The sequence below is a fragment of the Rhinatrema bivittatum genome, chromosome 8 (genome assembly GCF_901001135.1).
Source record: "Rhinatrema bivittatum chromosome 8, aRhiBiv1.1, whole genome shotgun sequence".
Lineage (NCBI taxonomy): Eukaryota > Metazoa > Chordata > Amphibia > Gymnophiona > Rhinatrematidae > Rhinatrema > Rhinatrema bivittatum.
Genome location: NC_042622.1, coordinates 48,103,335 through 48,127,049, shown reverse-complemented (window position 1 = coordinate 48,127,049; position 23,715 = coordinate 48,103,335). Strand labels below are relative to the sequence as shown.

At 45.8% G+C, this 23,715-nt stretch overlaps 1 long non-coding RNA gene across 1 annotated transcript in view; it reads right to left on the bottom strand.

Annotated features, from left to right (window-relative positions):
* LOC115097495 overlaps window positions 1–20,777 on the bottom strand; it is a 32,790-nt gene extending 12,013 nt beyond the window's left edge. Inside the window, exons 1-2 of the long non-coding RNA XR_003858289.1 lie at window positions 20,646–20,777; window positions 15,461–15,556 (exon numbers count right to left, since the gene is read on the bottom strand). This is a non-coding gene — a long non-coding RNA (uncharacterized LOC115097495). The remainder of the gene's footprint in view (window positions 1–15,460; window positions 15,557–20,645) is intronic.
* Between the last annotated feature and the right edge of the window lie 2,938 nt (window positions 20,778–23,715).

The following is a 23,715-nucleotide window of genomic DNA, read 5'->3' as shown; positions in this document are numbered from 1 at the left end:
TAACCCGATTCTCATTTTTCTGTATTTTTCCACTGTGACACAGCTAGAAAACATCTCCTACAACTCCCCTGGCATGAGCAATTCCTATTGAGAAGCACCAAAGGGCATTTGGACAGTCAGGTAACTAACGGACAATACATTACCTCATACTCTTTAAACCATGCAGGGAAACAAACTCTAGAGGTGGAACTGAGCTTGGATAAGAAAATACGCCAGAACAGTATGTCTTTTTTTTTTTTAATTCAACAAGCAAAGCAGGTGTACACCAGTACTGAACTCTATGCTACTGATTCTCTGAATATACCAACACCTTTCCTCATTCGCTCCTGTTGCCGGCAACAGAGCTTATAGTTGGGATGCCACTAGCAGCCAGGCTTCACCCACTCAGGATGCCACTTCGAACTCCAAACACCGCTCAGCGCAGCATGGGACGCCACCATCCGCTGCTCCTCCCAACTTCCTCTAGGCGTGCGCACCCAACAGTTACACTCTTAAAGGGCTCACAACAGGAACTTAGCCACAACGCCCTCTGATGACATCATCATGCCCTGGCTACTTAAAGCTCCTGAGGGGCATCAGATGTCTCAGCAGTGTGTGTGTTGCTTCGAGTTCCTGGTTCCTTGCCTTGTCCACCCTGTCCCATCCAGTGCCTTCTGTGTGCCTTGGCCTGTCTCTCCTGATCTTGACCTCTTGCTTGGACCTGACCATGTTTACCTGTCCCTGAACCTGACCTCTTGCCTGCACCTTACCATTGTTAGTCACCTGCCCTGACCTTGGCCTGTCTTCAATTTAGTTAGTCTGCTGCCTGCCCTGACCCCGCCATGCCATTGGACTCTCTCTGGTCACCGTCTTAGGGACCCACTATGACCTGTCGACTGCCAGAACCCAAGGGCTCAACTTGTGGGGGAGGCAAGTGGTATAGGTGAAACTTCAATCTTTCCTTCTACAGGGCGTGTTCGCCAGCTGCTCGCCTAGGCCTCATAGACTCGCCTATAAGACTGTATCAACTACGCCGCAGCACAGAGGGCTCACACCCATGCCACCCTTTACACTTTCTCTCATTTTATAGCTAAACTACAACAGGTAAGTTTTTCTGGCTGAATTCAACTGCAAAGACCTTACTTTGAAGAGGGATTTTTATTAATAACTTTTTCTTCTTTTAATTTTTGAAAAAGGGAACTTTGCATTGCTTTTTATTTGTTTCTTAGGCATTTTTTCTTCTTAGTTTTAGAAAGGAAGAGTAGAAGGAAGGATTTGATTTTCTTGGGTTCAGGAATTTGGGAAGGATTTTTTGTTTTTGATTAATTAGTAATATCATAGTAGATATTTCAGGTAATTCATTTTCAGGATGAGAGAAAAATACAGGTTGGTACCAGAAAAAGGAGTGAGAGCAAGTGAATTAGCTCATTCTATGTTTTCTGCAAATAGAACACATTAAGTGCATTTCTTGTGAGCTTATTGGTAGCATCAAATTAGATCTTGTGGAAGCACCAAGGGGAGATGATCACATTGCTGGTGGCTGAAGAAAATCGGTAAGTACTGCTTTGGGAAATTTTAGAACTTAATAAGTTTTAGGGAGAAGTAAACTATTGGGGAATATTCTTTAGTGTACTTATGTGTCTGTATTAAATAGCTAGTCAAAAGGCAGGCAGAAGCCAGGAGTTTGGGTGTTTTGATTTCTCTCCCACCCACCCACCCCAAGCTCATCCTTTGATTTATAGGTAGGAGACACTTTCACCTAAATAAAAATAATCAGCCTTTTAACTTAAAGACAGGATTGCCCCAGGCCTTATCAAGAGTTTAATCATTCCCTTGTAGGTCACTACCAGATAAATAGTGAATACACTAATAAATTTAAAGGACTCAAATTGTACGTATCCCTACTCCTATAGCAACCTAAACTTAACTAAACACTTAACAAAATTAAAATGAAAGCAGCAGTCCAGCAGCAAGAGGGGGGCCTTTCAGTCTTTTGCATTGAGTGTCAAATGTATGACATTTTACCCACCAGTGAGAGGTTGTATGTATGCACCCGGTGCAAAGAGCTCCTGTCTCTCAGAGAACGAGTCCGATCTCTGGAGGCTAGAGTGGCAACCCTGGTGCTGCCTTGGAGGAGGAAGATCTTCTGGTCAGAGAGTATCAACCTGGTGCAGCAGGAAATGACCCTAGCAAGGGCCTGCTCTCCAGGTGATGCATTGTCCTCTTGCATCGAGGATGTGTCTCCCAGGGCTACTGCCTAGGAGGGGTTAGGTCGGCCGTCACAGTTGGTGATTCGATTATTAGGAATGTAGATAGCTGGGTGGCTGGTGGGTGTGAGGATCGCCTGGTAACATGCCTACATAGTATGAAGGTGGTGGATCTCATGCATCACCTAGATAGGATTTTACACAGTGCTAGGGAGTAGCCGGCTGTCATGGTACATGTGGGCATCAACAATATAGGAAAATGTGGGAAGGAGGTTCTGGAAGCCAACTTTAGGTTTTTAGGAAGAAGGCTGAAATCCAGAACCTCCAGGGTAGCATTCTTTGAAATGCTCCCTGTTCCACGCGCAGGTCCCCAGAGGCAGGCAGAGCTCTGGAGTCTCAATGCGTGGATGAGACGATGGTGCAAGGAAGAGGGATTCAGTTTTATAAGGAACTAGGGAACTTTTTGGGGAAGGGGGAGTCTTTTCCAAAGGGATGGGCTCCACCTTAACCAGGATGGAACCAGGCTGTTGGCACTAGCCTTCAAAAAGGAGATAGAGCAGCTTATAAACTAGAACAAAGGGGAAAGCCAACAGTCGCTCAGCAGCGCATGGTTCGGAGGGAGGTATCTCTGAAGGATACTAATGAAGCATTAGAGTTAAGGCATCCCAACAGAGAGGTTCCAATAATAAGAAAAGTAGTGCAAGTGCCTATGAGTAAAGAATCATTTGAGCTAAAAGATTCCAAATTAACCCTGATACCTGAAAAGCAGAATGTTAATACAAACAAAAAACACACTTTGAAATGTTTCTTATGCTAATGCAAAAAGTCTAAGAAGTAAGATGAGAGAGTTACAGTGTATAGCAGTGAATGATAACATAGACTTAATTGGCATCTCAGAGACATGGTGGAAGGAGGAAAATGAATGGGATAGTGCTATACAGGATTACAAATTATATCGCAATGATAGAGAGGAGCAACTTGGTGGCGGGGTAGTGCTTTATGTCCAGGATGGCACAGAGTCCAACAGGATAGAGATCCTGCAAGAGACTAAATGCACAATAGAATCTTTATGGGTAGAAATCTCTTGCATGTTAGTGAAGAGTATAGTAATAGGAGTATACTACCATTCACCTGGCCAAGATGGTAAGATGGACAGTGAAATGCTAAGAGAAATTAAGGAAGCTAACCAAATTGGTAGTGCAATAAAAATGGGAGATTTCAATTACCTCAATATTGAACGGATAAGTGAAACATCAGGACATGCTAGAGAGATAAAGTTCCTGGACAGAATAAATGACAGCTTTATGGAGCAATTGGTTCAGGAACTGACGAGAAAGGGAGCAATGTTTGATCTAATTCTCAGTGGAGACCAGGATCTGGTGAGAGAGGTAACAGTGGTGGGGCCGATTGGCAAAAGTGATCATAACATAATCAAATTTGAATTAATGACAAGAAGGGGGACAGTAAGTAAATCCATGGCTGTAGCACTAAACATTCAAAAGAGAAACTAAGGAAAATAGCTTTAAAAAAACCCTGAAAGATGCAGCTACCAAGGTAAAGAGTGTGCATCAGATGTGGACATTGTTTAAAAATATCATCTTAAAAGCACAGTCCAGATAAATTCCACGCATTAAGAAAGGTGAAAGGAAGGCTATATGATTGCCAGCATGGTTAAGTGAGGTGAAAGAGACTATTTTAGCCAAAAGATCTTCAAAAATTGGAAAAAGGATCCATCAGAGGAAATCAAGATAAAGCATAAGCACTGGCAAGTTAAATGTAAGACATTGATAAGACAGACTAAGAGAGAATTTGAAAAGAAGTTGGCCGTAGAGGCAAAAACTCATAATAAAAACTTTTAAAAATATATCCAAAGCAGAAAGCCTGCAAGGGTGTCAGTTGCACCATTAGATGATCGAGGGGTTAAAAGGGCACTTAGGGAAGATAAGGCCATTTCGGAAAGACTAAACAAATCCTTTGCTTTAGTATTTACTGAAGAGGATGTTGGGGAGATACCTGTTCTGGAGACTGTTTTCAAGGGTGATAATTCAGATGAACTGAACCAAATTATGGTGAACCTGGAAGATGTAGTAGACCAGATTGACAAACTGAAGAGTAGTAAATCACCTGGACCAGATTGTATACACCCCAGAGTTTTGAAAGATCTAAAAAATGACATTTCAGACCTATTACAATTAATCTGTAACCTATCATTAAAATCATCCGTTGTACCTGAAGACTGGAGGGTGGCCAGTGTAACCCTGATATTTAAAAAGGGCTCCAGGGGAGATCTCCGGCGGAAATCCAGGAAACTATAGACAGGTGAACCTGATTTTAGTGCCTGGAAAAATTGTGGAAACTTATAAAGAATAAAATCCAGAACATTTAGATAGACATGATTTAATAGGACACAGCCAGCATGGATTTACCCAAGGGATGTCTTGCCTCACAACCGGTAGATGTGGTGTATTTGGATTTTCAAAAGGCGTTTGACAAAGGCTCTCATGAGAGGCTTCTAAAAAAACTAAAAAGGTTATGGTTAAAAGACAGGAAACAGAGAGTAGGATTAATGGTCTGTTTGGACAATGGAAAAAGGTAAACAGTGGAGTGCCTCAGGGATTTATACTAAGACCGGTGCTTTTTAATATATTTATAAATGATCTGGAAAGAAGCATGACAAGTGAGGTGTTTAAATTTGTGGATGACACAAAATTATACAGAGTAGTTAAATCTCAAGCGGATTGTAATAAATTGCAGGAGGACCTTGTGAGACTGGAAGATTGAGCATCCAAATGGCAGCTGAAATTTAATATGGACAAGTGCAAGGTGATGCATATAGGGAAAAATAACCTCGCTGTAGTTACACAATGTTAGATTCTATCTTAGGAGTTACCACCTAGGAAATTGTCAGCTCAGTGTGCTATGGCAGTCAAAAAAACAAACAGAATGTTAGGAATTATTAGGAAGGGAATGGTGAATAAAATGGTGGATGTCATAATGTCTCTGTATCGCTCCATGGTGAGGATGCACCTTGAGTACTGTATGTAGTTTTGGTCCCCACATCTCAAAAAAAGATATAGTTGCCCTGGAGAAAGTTCAGAGAAGGACGACCAAAATGAGGAAAGGCTAAAGAGGTTAGATCTGTTCAGCTTGAGAAGAGACGGCTAAGGGGGGATATGATAGAGGTCTATAAAATCATGAAAGTACTTGAATGGGTAAATATGAATTGGTTATTTACTCTTTCGGATAATACAAGGACTAGGGGGCACTCCATGAAGTTAGCAAGAAGCTCATTTAAAACAAATCGGAGACAATTATTTTTTCACTCAACGCATAATTAAGCTCTGGAATTCATTACCAGAGGATGTGGTTACAGCAGTTAGAGTAACTGGGTTTAAAAAAGGTTTAGATAAGTTCCTAGAGGAGAAGTCCATAAACTGCTATTAACCAATAAGGCTTAGTAGCTTGGGATCTATTCATGTAATGTTTGGATAGTTACCAGGTACTTGTGACTTGGCTGGTCACTGTTGGACACAGGATACTGGGCTTGATGGGCACTCGGTCTGACCCAGTATGGCATATCTTAAGTTTTTCTTATGTTCTTAGGTGTGTCAGTTAGGTTTTATATGCCATACTTTCTCCTTCCATAGAAGGAAGCTCTTAGCTCTGTGCACTGCAATGTTTCTCTATTTTCTTCACATAAGCATCTACAAAACTATTATTTCTAGGGCCATGGAATTTGGGTAAATAGTTGGGATTTTATTGTATGCTATATAACTGTAGAGTTGGAATCTGTGCTTCCTGCTTTTCTGTTGACTTTAGGATATCTGTCTGTGTACTATGAAAACTTACAAGGTTGTGCAAAACAGGTAGGGAATGTCCATGCCAGCCTTATCGCAAGCTGCATGTCTGAATACCGAGCAACTCCTATTTCCCAGTCTGTCACTTGTTGTAGGCCACTTTTGTCTTCTTTCTGTCGTACTCCGTTTTCTCTCTTCCTCCTTCCCCCATCTCTGTCGTTCCCTTTCCTTTCTCATTTTAGGCTACAATGTCAGGTTAGTGCCAGAGTTCCCTGCTACTTCTCTCTCCCCCCATCCTTCCACCTTCTCCCAACATATAATCCCATGCCCCAGCCTAGTGGAGCAGACACACGCTCCTAGGATATATCTTTAATATCTCTGAAAATAAAAAGCCACCCTGGCTCTTGAGAAAGGCAGAATCATTTCAAGCATTTGGGATCGGAAGAAGTTTTCCTTACTAAGAATCAAAGTTGATTACAGTATTCTCCAGGGCAGTCAATGTCTTGGGCACACTGTATGTGCCAACAGCCTTATTGTACTGACAGAGAGTACAAACAGTTGTTAATAAATTGGTTACAGTGTTAATGGTCACTATGGGGATAATTTTGTAACATCCCACCGAAGCCATCTGGGGACAGGGGTCATACCTACGGCACCGGAATGTAATCCACTTCGAAATGATGGACCAGTTACAAAAAGCTGGAATCAAAAATTAAATTCATTTAGCTGGAAAATACGCACACAAATTACACCCAGGGCCGGATTTAAGATTTTGGCACCCATAGGCAGGGTTGGAGAGAGGAGAGAGTGGAAAACCCTGGCAATCAGAAAATTGTGGAAGTCCCTTCCCCCATCAACTCTGCCCCAGTCTCCGAGTGCCACAGCAGTGCCCTTTTGACGTGGACAGTGGGAGCGGGCTCCTCCTTGGCACAGTGGTGCTCCTCTTTGACCTGCGTATTTGAGACCTTCAAAATCTGGCGCCTTAGGCCATTGCTTGTGTTTCCTATTCCTAGTTGCACCAATTTTCAATTACCAAATGTACCTGCACAAGTTAACTTTGCTAAGACCTCTGCACATATTTAGACGCAAGGAGTATTGTCCTGGTAATTAGCTGCTGATTGGAATAAGTCAGTTTTCCTCAGAACTGCTATTACACTTCATGGTCCAGAGTAAGAGTTAAATACGTCCTGTACAGTATTTTTCTCATCCTTTCTTGTCCTGGTTAAAACAGCCCAGCATTTCTCTTTTGCTCTCCTCTCCCCTACCCCGAACTTATTAACAGACAAAGTCGAAAGTCTGGGAGTCCATTCTGGTGCAGGGGAAGCAGCGGATCCTGCATTCTTCCGATCAGCAGCTAATTACCGGGCAATACTCATCTTAGGAGCGCCCTTATGTTTCTTTGCATGAGAGGTCTCTGTAGTGTCTCCCCCATCACTATCCCGCATTCTTAGCTGGGAAATCGAAGGAGCCCTAATGAGAAAGGAAAACTGCTGTTGGAAGATCAGATTGTAAGTTTGCTCCACTTAACTGAAGACATCACAGATTTTCCAGATTTTTTTCAGATACACAGAGCACAAATCTTTTGAGGCTGATGCACCTTTATTTTATTTTATTTATTTAAAAAGTCTTATATTTTGTGAATCCTTTCATTGTTGATCACAGAGTACAATCAACATCACAATCCTTAACTTAGAAACATTAAGGGGCAGATTTTAAAAGCCCTACGCGCGTAAATTCAGCTGGATTTATGCGCGCAGAGGGGTACTCTTGCCGAGCCCATTTTGCATAGGCCCGGTGATGCACGCAATCGGGTGTAGATTTGTGTGCGACAGGTTGCGCACACAAATCTACGCTCACGCGTAGGTACTAAAATCTGGCCCTAAAAGCACACTAAAATATTAAAAACTGCATAAACATTATACACACCAAAAGTATTGCTGCTATTATTTGTGATACTATACAGGATAAGCTTGGAAAAATAAAAATGTTTTAAGAGACGTTCGAAACTTAAGATAATCTTTTTCACTTCTTTAGTGTGTGTGTTGGGTAAAAGGCATTGAGATAAGGGAGTGGTTAGAATAATGTGTGTGTGGGTAAAAGGCATTGAGATAACGTAGTGGTTAGAATAATGAGCTAAGATACGATGAGATCAATATTCAGATCCCGTTTCTTCTACTGGCTCTCACTCTGATTTTGGTCATCTCTATGTCAAGATATACCAAAGGGTTTTTCCCATTTTGTGTCTGAGAAAAATGCTTAGTACATCTGACCCAATTTCTCCTATTTTTTCAGGTTCCTGCCAACGTTGCACATTCTTTAGGCACAGGGATTTCTACCCATGTGTAATTTGTTGTAAAGTTCCCTGTTGGAGAGCCCTATATATAACATGCAATAAAGCCTTCTCTGTAGCGGGCCCTATCCTGTGGAATTCACTGCCAGATTTTCTTTGTCTTATACCATCTAAACAACAATTTAAGACATCACTAAAAACACATTTATTTCAGAAAGCTTTCAATTCTCTTGCTAGTACTGGTTCTTAATTATTGCTGTTGCTCCCATCCTGACCTTCTCACCAATTGGCACTTTTTGTATTAATTTTGTAGCAGAATTGTGTTTGTGTCATTACTGTTTTTAGTCTTATGTTTTATGCCGTTTATTGTTTTACACAGATTATGTATGTTTTAATATTGTGAACCATTTTGATGAATTTTCAATTTTCAAATGTAAAAGCGGTATACAAACACTTTTAAATAAATAAATAAATAAATAAATGCCTAAGTAAAATAAAAAATATTGGTGCATGAAAAGGCTTTCCAGATGGTAAGTAAATTATAGCTAATCATCGTATGCTTATAAGCCTCACTGCTAATTTAGGGTTGCCACCTGGCTCCAGATCACGTGAACAGGCTAATCCAGTCCTGGCTTTGCCCCACTGCATTCATGGATTTGTAGTTCTGATATTCCCATTGATCCCCTTTTGAAAATAACCACTATAAATGCCTGCCTGCAGTGGGGTAAAGCCAGGACTGGATCATCCTGTTCAGCTGACCTGGAATGAGATGGTAACCCTATGCTATGTGATGGAGAAGGCACAGGGGGTGGGCAATTTTATAAAAGACCATTTCAAAATTCCCTCACCCAAAGAAATAACTTCCTGATCCATAGCCAGGAAAAGATATCATCAGGGAATGACTAGATTTTCCAGTCATAAAACAATGCATTCATATTTCTGAAAGACAGCTTCGGTGCCCAGTATCTGTTTCAAGAATAAACACTGCCACCATAGTTGCCCGAATAAACAAATTCCTCATGTGACCTCTCCAACATGAAGGCAAGGTTTAAACTAAGAAAATCTCCAATGCTCTTCCAATGACATTATATCTTACATCCATGCACAATATATGATAAAGGGAGGGCCATGGGTGAACATTCAAGTACTTCAACCATGTATTCCTTTAACAAATCCACAAATCCAACAAACAATGACCTAGGGAAATTGGTAAGGCACATTTTTTTTCCTTCTAACTTGGCATGGATGGCTATGTTATCGTTAATAAAAGCAGAGGTGCATTCCTGAAAGGAGGCAACAGTCCCTCCAATCTACCTGGTTCACTGAGCATGGCTCTCGATGTCTAATTCTTGAGCTTGCCGACAGAGCACTTCTCCCTATAACGTATGATTCAGGCAATCAGTACTTGCTGAGGTCTCAGCTTCTTGTTGCTCCAGGACCACATGGTCCCCAAAAGTCCAATCAGGATATTTCCTGGCCCTCTTCCAAAGACTCCAGTGGTCGAAGGCCCAGTACTTTTGTGGCTGGCGGTCTGGAGATTCCTGCCGCAGCCCAGCTTTCTAACGCCATATTGCTCGCTCCCAGCTTTAACCCTGGTAGGATGCGTTCACCTCTGATGCCACTTCCGAACAGTGCTCACAGCATAGCATCCAGTCTGCCATGCCCACCTGGCATCAAGGGAAGGTCGGAAGCACCGAAAGTCAAGGTAGTTTCCAGGACTGGGTCATGGTCGGTGATCCCATGTTATGCCCAAGATTCTCATCTGTAGCATAAACCTCTACATAGCCCCCACTGAGGGAAGACCAGACTTGGGAGGGATTAGTTCTGCTCTTACCCTGTCTTTTAACTATTTTAAAAACGAAATGGGGGAAAAAAATAACAGAAAGTTGAAGGATGTAGTATATGGAGTCCTAGCAGCAGATAGGAGTTAGACTGTAAGGGGCGGATTTTAAAAGGAGCACGAATAGCCTACTTTTGTTTGCGCTCCAGGCGCAAACAAAAGTACGCTGGATTTTAGTAGATACGCGCGGAGCCGCGCGTATCTGCTAAAAACCTGGATCGGCGCGCGCAAGGCTATGGATTTTGTATAGCCTGCGCGCGCCGAGCCGCGCAGCCTACCCCCGTTCCCTCCAAGGCCGCTCCGAAATCGGAGCGGCCTTGGAGGGAATCCTCTAACGCCCTCCCCTCACCTTCCCCTCCCTTCCTCTACCTAACCCACCCGCCCGGCCCTGTCTACACCTCCCCCTTACCTTTCTCCAGGGATTTACGCCTCCCTCTGGGAGGCGTAAATCCCTGCGCGCGAGCGGGCCTCCTGCGCGCCGGGCAGCGACCTGGCGGCGGGTACGGAGGGCGCGGCCACGCCCCCGGACCGCCCCGGGCCGTAGCCACGCCCCCGTACCCGCCCCCAAAACACTGCCGACACGCCCCCGAAACGCCGCGACGACCGGGCCCGCCCCCGACACGCCCCCCTCGGAGAACCCCGGGACTTACGCGAGTCCCGGGGCTCTGCGCGCGCCGGTAGGCCTATGTAAAATAGGCTTCCCGGTGCGCAGGGCCCTGCTCGCCTAAATTCGCCCGGTTTTGGGCGGATTTAGGCGAGCAGGGCTCTTAAAATCCGCCCCTATGTGTCTTGGATTCCCACAGTTGTGGTTCTATTTTTAACTGCCTGAATGGCAGATCCAGTTAGTATTTGGTCTGGAAACAGTAAAGCTGTGAACCCTGTCACATTCAGCACATATTAACGGAATCTTTTTGGGGTGTATTGGAGCTTCCTCACCCATTTTGAAAGTACACAATGAGGAAAGCATGATTTTAAATGGAATGAGCCTTTAGTGAAATTCCTTTAACAAATCCACAGGGGTCCTTTACAGAAAGGGTGGTGAATGCGTGTAACCAGGGCTGGATTAACGCGCAGACCAACCGGGCAATCGCCGGGGTGCCAACCAATAGGGTGCTGAAACCTCACCAGCTTTTCCCTCCGGTTCCTCCACCTGTATGCGGTGTAAGATCAGTGGCAGGCCTAGAATGGAAGATCGTCAGCAGCACAGAGGAAGTGGGCGAGATTTTCTAACATGTGTGCGGGCGTAGATTTGTGCGCGCGCTGAGCCCTAGGGGAGCCCCGATGGCTTTTCCCGTTCCCTCCGAGGCCACTCCGGCCTCGGAGGGAACTTTCCTTCTGCTCCCCCCCCCCACCTTCCCCTCCCTTCCCCTATCTAACCCACCCCCCCAGCCCTACCTAAATCCCCCCCTCCTACCTTTGTTGTCTTAGTTATGCCTGCCTCTGGCAGGCGTAACTTGCGCGCGCCAGCCAGCTGCCGGTGCGCAATCCTCCGACATGGCCGCCGTGCTGGAGGCCTCAGTCCCGCCCCCGGACTGGCACCACGCCCCCTTCCACCCCTTTTTCAAAGCCCCGGGACATACATGCGTCCCGGCGCTTGCGCGCATCGCCGAGCCTATGCAGGGGCATAGGCGCGCGCAGGGGCACTTTGTCGGGGTTATGCGCATAAGTTACGCATGTAACCCCTTTGAAAATCTGCCCCAGTAAGTTTAAAGATAATCCATTTTTGGGGGAGGGTGCCAAATTACTACAGGGGGCACCAAATTATTAGTCTGCCCTGGGCACCAACATGTCTCAGTCTGTCTCTGCAAGTCATACTAGTTTCTTGAATCTGTAATTATCTTACCGACGTTATCCTTTCCTTCTATTTCTCTCTACGCCCAGTTGAATCATCCTTGTTATTTGTAACTGCTTTTCTCCGCACCTTAGCTACAGTTAGAAGTTATTTGCACCCCTGTTAAACTGTAAACCAGCATGATGTGATTGTATCATGAATGCCAGTATATAAAAAACCTAAATAAATAAAAAAATAAAAAATAAGTAACAGTCCTGGTGATGGAGACCAGGGCAATATCAGAATTCAAGGGGACATGCAACTAACACAAGATCTCTGAGGGAGAAAAAGGGATTATAAACCTGAACAGGAGATGTGGATGGGCAGACTGGATGGGCCATATGGTCTTTATCTGCCACCATATTCTATGTTTCTATGATGCATTCCAGAACAGCCCACCTAGAATCAGAGCCATCACTGCAGGCAAGATGGGCACCCGCCTGCAATGCTAAGCTGGGGGGGGGATGTGAGAAGATGCCAGCAAGAAGGACAAGCTGTGCATTGCTCAGCCTTCTTCCTTATACAACTCCTTCCCACCCTTGGATGTGCTCAGGCACTCCCTGTGCTGGCCAATAGTGGCCCACCCTGACCCAATGTAGGTGCGGCCATGGGAACTACGAAGCCAGCTGAGGAGAGTAAATGCTACGGAGAGTGGAAAGGGGGAAGGCGCCAACAGCAACCACTGAGCGAGGTGCCATTTCCCCTGGCAACGCTCCTGCCTGGAATGATCCACCTGTCAGTAATGATATGGAAGCATCTAGTTGTGAGTTAACAAAACAGCTCTGACTGGCATCTCCCTAATTATGAGGATGCAGGACGAGATTTTGTCTGGCTCAGTCCTAGGAGTTAGCACTGCAGAATTCTAACGTAATAACACAGTAGAACAGTAAATGATGACAGATGAAGACCCAACTGCCCCATGCAGTTGGCCCAGTTGCCTTCCTCCCTGGTTCTCTACCACTTTGGGTAGATGAGCAAAACAATTCCCTTACTTAAATCAGCGCCTCCCCTCCCTCCTCTCCTTTCTTTTATCCAATCTTTCAAACCTGTTGCTACCACTGCTCTCCATATCTTTTCCACTTCTATGCAAATGCGGTTACAGTTCTGGCCTCCACTACCTCTGCTGGTGGTCTGTTTCAGGCATTGTCCTCTTCCTCTTTGGTTGTTACATTTTACAACAGCCAGACCTCCTCCCATGTCTTACCACAAAGTTTTGTAATACTCCAAACAGCTACCAAAACAAGCGAGGCTGCTCTCAGAAACATCTGGCCGCCACATGCATGCTTCTTTGTTTGTTTGTTTGTATACTTCCACTTCTTAAGTCCCTCTATACAATACTCAAGGCAATTTACAATCACTAGTCGCATATAAAAATGCAAAATCCAAATCAACAAAATTCCCCAATGCCATTCAATCCCATTTTCCCACCCAACAAAATTACAGCATATGCCTCAGACAATACAATAACATAAAATCTAAGACTAACTATTCACCTGCCATACAACTAAAACTCCATTAGTAGTTCTGTAGCAATAGGCTAGTAATAGGGCCAGTGGAAGCACTAGGCGAACTAGAGTGCCACTGGTTTGGGGGCGACAGTATAGTGCTTCCACCAACTCTCTTCAGCCTGGACTTTAGATCAGGATTATGGGATTGGGCCTCCTTACCGCATGTGGGCTGGAAGAGGAAGTAGGCCCGTGCAGGCAGGCAGGAAGGAGGCCCAATCTGTGACTGGAAGCAGGGTCTCTGTGGGGTTAGAAGAAAGTACCAGCATTGGAGGAGAGGATCTGGAGCAGTGCAACTGGGCCCTTCCGGCTGAAAAAAGGATCGGGAGCAACTGCAGCAGGGCCCGCGCAGCTGAAGAGAGGATCAGGAGCAGCTGCAGCCCATGCAGTCGAAAAAAGTGTCTATCCCACAAACAATAGAGAAAGGAGGCATCCCGTTGCCGCAGTGATGCAATAAAATGGCTGCTGCTGCTGCTGCTGCTTGCACTATCCGAGGAAATAGTGCAAATGTGGTGCTTCAGATTGTGAATGTTTGTGTGAGGGGAACAGAGTGCATTTCTGTGTGGGGTGGGGGGAGGATAGAGAACATGGATGTGAGAGGATATATGTATGTATGGGGGGAAAGACCATCTATATGAGTGTGTGAGAGCAGGTATGTTGCGGGGGCCAGGGGACAGAGAGTGTGTGTTGGGGAGGAGATGGGGACACAGAGTGTGGGAGGACAAAGAGTGTGGGGGGGCACAGGGGATAGGCTGCACATGTGTGTGGGGGGCATGGGGACAGACAGCATGTGTGTGTGTGAGGAGTACAGAGAGCATGTGTTTGTGTGAGAACATATGTATGTGTGTTTGGGGAGGGAATGGAGAACATGTGAGGGAAAGAGAGGAGAAAGACTGTGTGCCCTCATCCTGCCTCTGCTAACTAATTCATGACAATCAGCATAACTGGTAATCAACGTTCCCAGATATGGAGAGAGAGTTCTTTAAATCCTTATTAGTTTTAATTATTGAGTGTTATTTGATGTCTGCTGTTTTGAAATATTTTACAGTATTTGTATGAGTTTAATTATTGGATTTTATTCTTTATGTCAGCTGTTTTGAAATTTGTATTTTTTAGTTGTATGATATTACTATTATAATTGTGGTTTTATGAGGCATGGTGATTCTGTTTTCCAAAGTTGCACTGCATACAGAGTCCTGCTTGTTGTTCTGAGCTGAGTTTTTAAAAAATAGCACAGGCTGTCCATTGACCCTACCATATGACAGGGGCCGGCCAATGGCACCGGTAGCCCCTGTCACATGGTAGGGGCTAAAGGCCACCAGCGCCATTTTAGTTAGTGGCAGCCGACGACCTGGGAGCAGCAGATCGCTCCCGGGCCCCCCTTTGGATAACCAGGGGTTTTTGTGAGTCTTGGGGGGGGGGGGGGTCGGGAGGGTGACGCGACGGGGGGAAGGCATGGTGAGGCAGGGGCTGGGCAGAATTTTGAAGGGGCATTTTTTGCCGCTTTAAAATTCTGCCACCTGAAGCGGCCACCTCACCCTGCCTCATTGGCTCACAAGTGTCTGCGGTGCCCCCTAATGGTCAGCGCCCTAGGCCTGGGCCTAGCTCACCTAGTGCTTCCGTTGGCCCTGCTAATACCCTTGCACCGGCCCTGGCTAGTAAGCCATTTCAAATGCTATGCGTAACAACCAGGCTGATGTTAGGGTTATAAGCATGGCTGCCACCTGCAAATTCTAGGAAGCCTATTACTGAATATTATAAATCAAGCACACTGAGTGGAGCCTCTAGGCCGGGTACCTGTCTGTATCAAGCTCCATTCTTTCAACTTGGTGCCACCATGTCTGTTTGGGCTCTGAGTATCCGTTTCTTTCCTCACTCTCGCTGTTTTGTGCTACATGCTGACATAGTGGTGGAAGGCTACTAAAGTTTCTGTCTTAGCTAGAGAGGATTTTGTGTGCCCCAAAGGGCTTAGAAGTGCTAGAGAATGTTGTTATGAGCACCTATTCCTGACCTCTCATCACCGAAAATCTGGATGCAGAGATCCACCCCAGGTCACATGTGGAGGAAGTTTGATGGTCTTCTTTGTTTTCAGTCTGCTCTGACCTATCTGTGTAAGGTGGGGGGAGGGGGGAGCAGAAGGGTTTGGAATAGGAGAAAAGACAAAAAGAACAAAAAAATTTCAGTGCAGACTGTGGAGGAAATGTACATAAAGCAGAAGTGCAGAACCTTTTCATTTACATGAAAAATCTGATGCGACCTTGAAGTTGGACTGCCGTTTTCTAAGAAATTATATAGGGAGGCCTAAAATGGCCAGGAAATACCTGTCAGGGCAGTCAAATGGGAAGCTTTATGGCAACTACTGTAATTCAGAGCACCTAACATGGAAACGACGTAGACATGGGTACTGCAGCCTAATATGGGTAGCCAGGACTGACTTTTCTCCCAGCACCCACCCTCTCACAAATCAATAACAAGCAAGGAATTAATAAAATGAACGAGACTTAGGCAATAGTGGGATCAAACAGGCCGCAACTTTATTGTACAACAATCAGGTGCCCGAGCCAGGAATTTACATATGCCTCCCTGCACACCCACCAGCAAGGTACACAGATCCAGTTTGAACCATTAACATTTGCACTATACCCACGACCCCCGCCACCATCCAGCAAGGGGTTGTGACCACCAGTTCCTGCCACTCTACAGCAAGGAGCCTCCCGCAGGACAACTGCACCCAATTGTCCCGCCATCACCACACTGCATCTCAATCGGCTCGGGCAACCCGCCACCAGCACAGGATGGACCCATCCTGTGACCCCCCCCAAAGATGCGGCCTAGATCCCTACTGCAACAATGCTTCCAAGGCCTCCTGAAATGTATTTAGGAACAAATCCCGTCCTATAAAGGATAGATGCACCCAGTCGGGGCAAAATTGCCCTTTCCTGCAGTCTCATGACCACTCGTGACGAATGTGACGTCCTCCTAATAATGTTAGCCAGGAACCAATTTGCCTCTTTGCCTTGGCCCGGCAGTGTTGCCAAATCCTTCTATTCATTTCAGCAGGCCTTGGAATAATGTCAGACCAACAAATTACGTAGTCGGTAGCAGGACTGTGGCAGATATCAAGTCCTTCCGTACCATGGCGATAAACTTGCGTCCTGACATCGACCCCCAATCAATACCACCTAGATGGATAATCAGAATCTGTGGTTGCCCAAATCGCACTACGCTCCTTTGAAGGCAGGGAAGCAATTCGTCCCAACCCATGCCCCTGCATCCCAGCCAACGGATTGCTGCGTTATACTGCATTAAGTCCAAGTGAACGCCATAGGGATGCTCTTGGGCATGCTTGAAAGCATGATGGAGTGATGGAGTGTCCCACAATCCATATTCGCTGCCCCCAACTTCTGGGACCTGAAAAGAGAGTAGTGTTAGTATACTGCATTGGTTATTGATGTCCCGGGCGTATACAACCTTTGAAGGCGCCTGATTTCCAGCGCCCGATCCGCTGAATTACACCTCCTGGTAATCCAGCTTGAGCGGATGAGGTAGCCGCACCTATTCGGAAGGAATGGGACAAGTCCAACCCGAGGGACGTTAAGCACTGCGTAGCACCACGTCAGATTGAAATTTGGTGAGCAGTCTGCCATCCGAGTGAATCAAAAATCTGGATCCCTCAGAGTGGTGAAGATCCACAAAAGCTCTGTAGTTAGTCACAGGACAGGTCTTGCAGTCGGGGATGGCGCGTAGTACTATGTATGAACCTTTTCCCATCTGATCTGTTTTGGAAAGGGGTATAAACAAAATGATGGGATCTGCCACCCGGGTGACGTACAGGGTGTGCAAACTGGAAGACTCCCAATTTTTGGTGGCCCTAGCCACTAGCTCGCTGACCTGAAAAGGTCCAAAGAATGCAAAAACAAAAACTGCACGAAACAAGCGTGTTTCGTATTCGGAACTACATATGTTTGGTAAACTGTCCCATAATCTCTGTAGAATATCATGGGTAATCTGATGTTTCCCCTCTACCACTCATGCCTCTTCTACTGCTCGTGCCCCCTCTTTTGCCCAACCCAACAGTAAATGACGAATCAAAAATTGTCCACACGGGAAATCCCAACGATGAGCCTGCATAAAGAAGGAAAAGCCCGTTAATTGTCTCGCAACTGCCGCCCTTGAGGTTCCTTAGGCTTTTGCCACCTCTATGTAGCGCATTATGCCCCACTCCGAAACTGGTCCCCCACTCCATCCCCATTTGGAGAAAAAGGACACCACCATCTCAGCCCCTTTCACATATGCAGACCACGTGGAAGGGGCTAGTGACATTTGTAGCAACCTCCAGGCTTCTGGATACCAAACTGCCAAAGGAAAGCAGGCACTGAAGCTCCCTGTGGATCCACATCTGGTGTGAGTTTCCGAAACGTGTCCCACTTCGAATGAGAAAGAGAATCAGCCAAAGTGTTAGAATCGCCCGGCACGTGCCGCACCCACACAGTCGCATTTAATTCCATGCATCGCAGGATGAATTTGCGCAGCAAATCCGAGACTAACGTGTTATTTGCTGCTCTCTTGTTGATAACCTCAACTATGTCTTCGTAGTCCTTGCTGGCTGCCAATATCGTATCTGAGTATGCTAACATCGGACCATATTGGGAGCTATCATGGTGGCCTATCACGCTCGCCAGTCTCAGGAATGAACGGGTCCAATTTAATATGTTCCTTGCTACTGTTTTTTTCTGTGTGCATGGGAAACGCTCAACTCCCCTCTTTTTTAACTCTTTTTCCCTGCCTCTCCTACTTCTGAGTAGAAGGAAGAGGTCAATATATTTCCTCTGTCTAATTTTCTTGCGCATCGCCTTGGGCACATCCTCCCAAAGTTCTGAAAACGTAACTAGCGCCGGCACACCTCTGTCTCGCCCTTTGTCCCCTTTTTCTGCTTCTTCACTAGTGGACAATCCAGAAGTGCTCAAACAAGAGGAGGAAGAGGATGCTGAGGAATCTGAAGAGCTAGACCTAGTGCGCCTTCGCTTACGCTTGGCCTTGTCCTGCTTCCTAGCTTTCTTTCTTTCCTCAGTCGTGTATGCGTTTGTGACCTGCTCTGTTCTCACCGTGTTCCCCTCAGGCTGCATAGTACCAGCATTTGATATATTAGCAGAGAAGTCAGGCAGCGCAGTACCAGCATGCAATATATTAGCAAATACGTTGTGTAACCCCGACCCGGTGCCTGTCTCACCTGAGTTCAAGACCTCTCTGTTTATGGAGACAGCTGACAGAGCCGAAGGTCTGGAGGAACCTGTTGCGTTCGTGCCTCTTCTCGCCCCTCGCTCCACCCTCTCTATCTTGGAAGCGACTCCCTTCGGCTCTGACGGACAGATGCAGCCGCGGCTTCTCCCTGCCTCTTGGTCCCGGTGTCCCCGGGCTGGCTTGACGCTGCGGATCCGCCATGTTCTTGATGCCGTAAGGGCGCGCGCGTGCTCCAGACTTGTACCAGCAAGGGCGCAAACCTCGGAGTCGTCCCCCCGTAGTGACATCATCCATTTGCACTTTAAAAGGTCTTTGTTTGCTAACCTCTAACGAGTTAGCAAGGAACTCCAACAGGACTTGCGTCGGCAGTCCACGCTACTTGCAACAACGATCCGAGTCAGCCAGGGGAATCCTTCTCCACTACTCGGCCTTTTCAAACTTACCAGGAGTACCCGCTCCACGGGGCTCCTCTCTCTCTTCTTGATTTCAGATTGCCAAGACGGGATCCGGTACTCGCTCCTCAAGGGTCTACGTTCCTGAACACTCCTCATTGCTTGGAAGCGATCATGGACGTGAATACAGTGAGTTCTGTTGTACATAGGAATCGGTACTCGCTCCATAAGGGCCTACATTCCTATAACTCTGAAGACTCCCTTCTGTCCAAGACGTTATCGCAGGTACAGAGACCAAGAGTTACATTAGCAAGATTACAGATAGGAACCGGTACTCGCTCCACGAGGGCCCATATTCCTAGAATCTTTTACAGACACTCTTCTACTCTAGAAGCCATTTCATATACAGCTATTGTGAGTTCTTTTTACAGACTGTTTGGAACCAGTGCTCGCCTACGGCTCCTGTCCTGAATGTACTGAAGACTCTCTGTGGCATAGAGACCATTGCAGACATATACTATTGTGAGTGTACCATCTTGTATCCAGTATACCCTGTCTACTCACTACTTCTAGTCTCTCTTTACAGCTCAGCAACCCAGAGATTATATTCCAGTATCAAAAGGACTTCAGCCTTGCCGACACATCGACTCACTACTGCCACCACTGGTGGTCCAGCTTCCAGTCTAATAAAGAACTATTTGTGTTATTTCATATTCTAGCCTAGCCGGTGGTTCCTCTCAGGATCTCCTCCTGGGGATGCTGTCATATGCCATCGGCCCAGGGATGGCAGATGACAGCGTCCCAGCCGCTCCTGTGTTATCTGCCTTAGGGCCAAGGTGTACACTACTTTGGCCGAAGAAAGTGCCTGTGGGATGATTGGTAGGTCTGCATGCTACTACATCTACGGCATATGCTTCTTCTCTTCGCAGCATTTGCGTGGAGCCATCTGTCTCATAGAATCCTCTTCATAGTGCTTCTGAGCCGCATGGGGGTGCCTGGCGTTCGCCCTGCATTGGGTGGGGCTACAGATGACGATGTTCCTCGATTTGTCTTCCCACGTGTGCAACGTCTTACTCTTTTTGGGGCCGGAGGTTCTGCGGTGTATGGTGTCGTTGCTTGATTGGAACCCCTCCCAACCTCTGATCGTAGGGGCCTGGTCTGGCGTCCTCTCCCGAAAACCTCTTGAACTGCATGTGGCTCACCCATTGGCTCACCAGGTGCCACTGTGGCCTCCTCGGACTGTATCTCATGCAGGCTGATATTAGGAGCCGAGCGGGACTCGCCAGGGGAACAATGCTAATTTTTACTTTCGGGCTGGAAGGGCTGTGGCACTGGGGCCTCCATATGGGTGGTTTTTGGGGGGTGATTTTTTTGTTTGGTCTGGAGGAGCTGTGGCGCTGGGGCCTCCATCTGGGTGGAATATATATATATATATATATATTTTTTTTTTAAGAAAGCAATGCAGGGAGTCCCAGGAACGGGAAGCTGGGCCTGGGGGAGCAAGGCCGGGGCGCACCAGGGCAAGGCCGCGTTGGGGGGGGGGGTGCCGATTCAGGTACTCACACAGCTGCGAAGTAACTGAGGGCCTTCTGCGGTAGCAGCAGGGCCTCGGGTGAAAGAAGGCTGGCGAAAAAGGGTTGTGAGTCCTCAGATGAAGAAGGCCCAATGTGATGCGAGTCCGGGGAGAGTCAGCAGGCAAAGAGGGGGCTGCCGACGCTCCCAGGCAACCTAATTGGCAGGGTGCCTGCCGATTGGTTCCTCTCTCTCAGGGTAACCAATGAGGATCCCGGCCCGCCTCCCTGAGGGCCAGATACGTCCTTGGGGACGGCGACCAATGAGTGGGCACGCCGGTGAGGACACGCGCGCGGAGGCCCACCCTCCCCGCCCCTTCCCCCGGGTGCCGGCATGGCTAGTGCCTGGCACCCACATTATGCCTGGGCACCCCGATACTTTGTCGGCGTGCTCTTCTCAAATTGTAGGTATTGCAAATTGAACAAGAGCATTCACAAGCTTCAGAGGATGACAAAGAGCTTTCCCCAGTATCTCTTTTAAGTAAAGAAAAGCCTGGCAGATGTTCATTAAAATTATTACAGATAAATGAACAGGCGCCAATGGTCTTTTCATAAGGCCTGGGCTCCTTCCTCCCAGCAGGGAACATATGCTACTCTCTTCTCTGAAGAATGCTTCATACCTTAATCCATAAGCCGGTAGATCTGGAAGTGAATGTTTTATCCAATGTTACTTATTCTGGCAATTTCAGCATATGCTGTTTTATTACACTGAATACTTTTGCATTGATAATTTGGGTCCTATAAGATTGTAAATTGAAAAATTTCAATAAAAAAGTACATCTGCATAAAACAAAAAAATGCATGCGAGAAGCGAACAATAATTAAAGCAACAGCATCAAAGTAAAATGTTGCATGCTTAACAAGAGAAAGTCAAATAGAGTAACCAAAAATGAAAAAACAACTGCACTGAGACCAGCGCTGATAAGAAGCCAGGATGCAGAAAGAATCAGAAATAAAAATGAATTTGAAAATCCCTCTATGCTGATCGGCCCCGAGTTAGCTGAATCACTTTTTATCTAGCCAAAAAGGTAGCCAGTGAATTTGAAGGTCGAGTGGGTTGTTATGGGGCAGAATAAGCTAAGTTAGCTAGGGAGCAACATTTATATCCAGTTACTGATCAGATACCAACTCCCAACAAGGCAGCAGGTTTGGGCAATCCATTCTTCCAGGTCTTTTTGAGGGATAGAGACAACCTCTGGGCCCATTTAGTTTTAAATGTTAAGATCGGCTTTGCATTTAAAATAAATACACAAGGGGGCAAGTTTCAAAATGGCCTTCCCAGTTGCAAAATCCGTAGGCACTTTGCTCCTGCAGACTTTGTAGGAGTTTTCAAAGGGAAAGCACATGCATGCTTGCGTTTTGAAAATTGCCCACAGGTATAAAGTACCCAAAGACATTTGCACGGGGGTTTGAAAATGTGATCTTTGCGCTTTATTTTGCTATCCCAACCTAAACATGCCACGGTAACATCTCCTGAAACAGCTAAAGGTATGGGCATTGTAGGACACCAGCCACCTTTTGGCTGGGTTGAGAGTGGGCAATTTTTAGACAAACCTTTTACCTGAGAAATTATTTTCCTAGGGAAATGGCATTTGAAAATTGCTTACCCCATAAATTCAAAACTAATTAAATAAAGGGAGTTGTAACCTACCTTAAAGAGTTTGCTCCATCCTGTCTGTAGAATCATTCTTGTTCGCATCCACTGAAAAGCTCTGGAAAACGTGGCCTTGCCGGCGCTGTCGGGATGACGTCAACTCTATGTGTGAGTAGTGAATTGCTGTCTTCAGAGAACACCTGCTACAGGTAAGCAACTTTGCTTTCCGGTGCATTCCGTGAGATTTTACGTGTTTTGGAAGCACACACTGCAAAGCATAGCAGACAATCACATGCATAAAATCTTCGCACATCCCACTGTTGTGTATTTTCTTTCCTGCACTCATTATGACAAAGTACTCATCTTGTTTGTTATTCTGGATCTGGTCTTGTCCCCCTCTAGCATCTCTCACATTTTTGGGATAGTTATTTTGCTATTTCTCTTGGGGGTTTCTTTTTGTTATTGTTGAAATCAGATCAAATAAATGAAAAACTTTAAGATATAATAGTATCCCTTCCACATAGCGGCATTAGATTGATTTCTTCTTCCCCTCTCCAAATGCAGACATTATTTTTATTTATCAGTTGGCTTTCATTCTTTGTTTTCAATTGTTATGTTGGGGGGGGGGGGGTTATTGTTGGTTTTTTTTAAACTTCCCCAGACGTTTCCATGAAGGGCCAGATGAATGATGGGCCTGATTCAAAAATGACTTTTCCTCACTTTGTGCCAATGGAAACAAATCTTTATTGAATAAGGGCCTACATCACCAGCTTAATTAGCAAATGAAAGGAATGACTTTATATAATGGATAGGCGGAAACCAGTAATCTGTTTGTGTGTAAGAGCTCTGAGACGTGACCATGTCGAGCACAAATCAATCACTGTTCGCAGCTACCTTCTGAATAGCTGCACTGTTCTACCCATCAGCTTAAAGGGAAAACATTTCACAATCCTGTTATTTTTTAGCAAATGTCAAGCTTATGAGATAGCTATGTTAGTCTACCGAAATTGACAGAAAGTAGACCAGCATACACATTGCTGGTGATGCTTTTTTCGATCATCTCATTGGACTTCTGAAATGTCCGTCTCCCAATGATCCGATCTGTATTTGTACATGCACTGGAAAGAGAAAGACGTGTAATTCCCTAATGAGTAAAGAGCAGCTGATTAAGTTGAGAGAAGAGTGTATCTGGTCCAAAACAATGTTCCAAAACGGCTTCCAAAAAATCACAAGAAACTTAAAATACTGGGAATCCCATAGAAACACTGGAATAGGTAGGGAATAAATTGTGCTTTCTGACTACATATATTTTACCTGTTGGATATTTTTCTCTAAATTTAGTACAGTTAAGTGCTTGTGAAAGCCTTGGAAGACAGCTCCTCTACTGGTCTGCTGAATAGGCATAACAGGACAGCAGTAGTGCAAGCTTTCCCATAACAGTGCGGCTCAACCTTGTTCAGCATTTCCT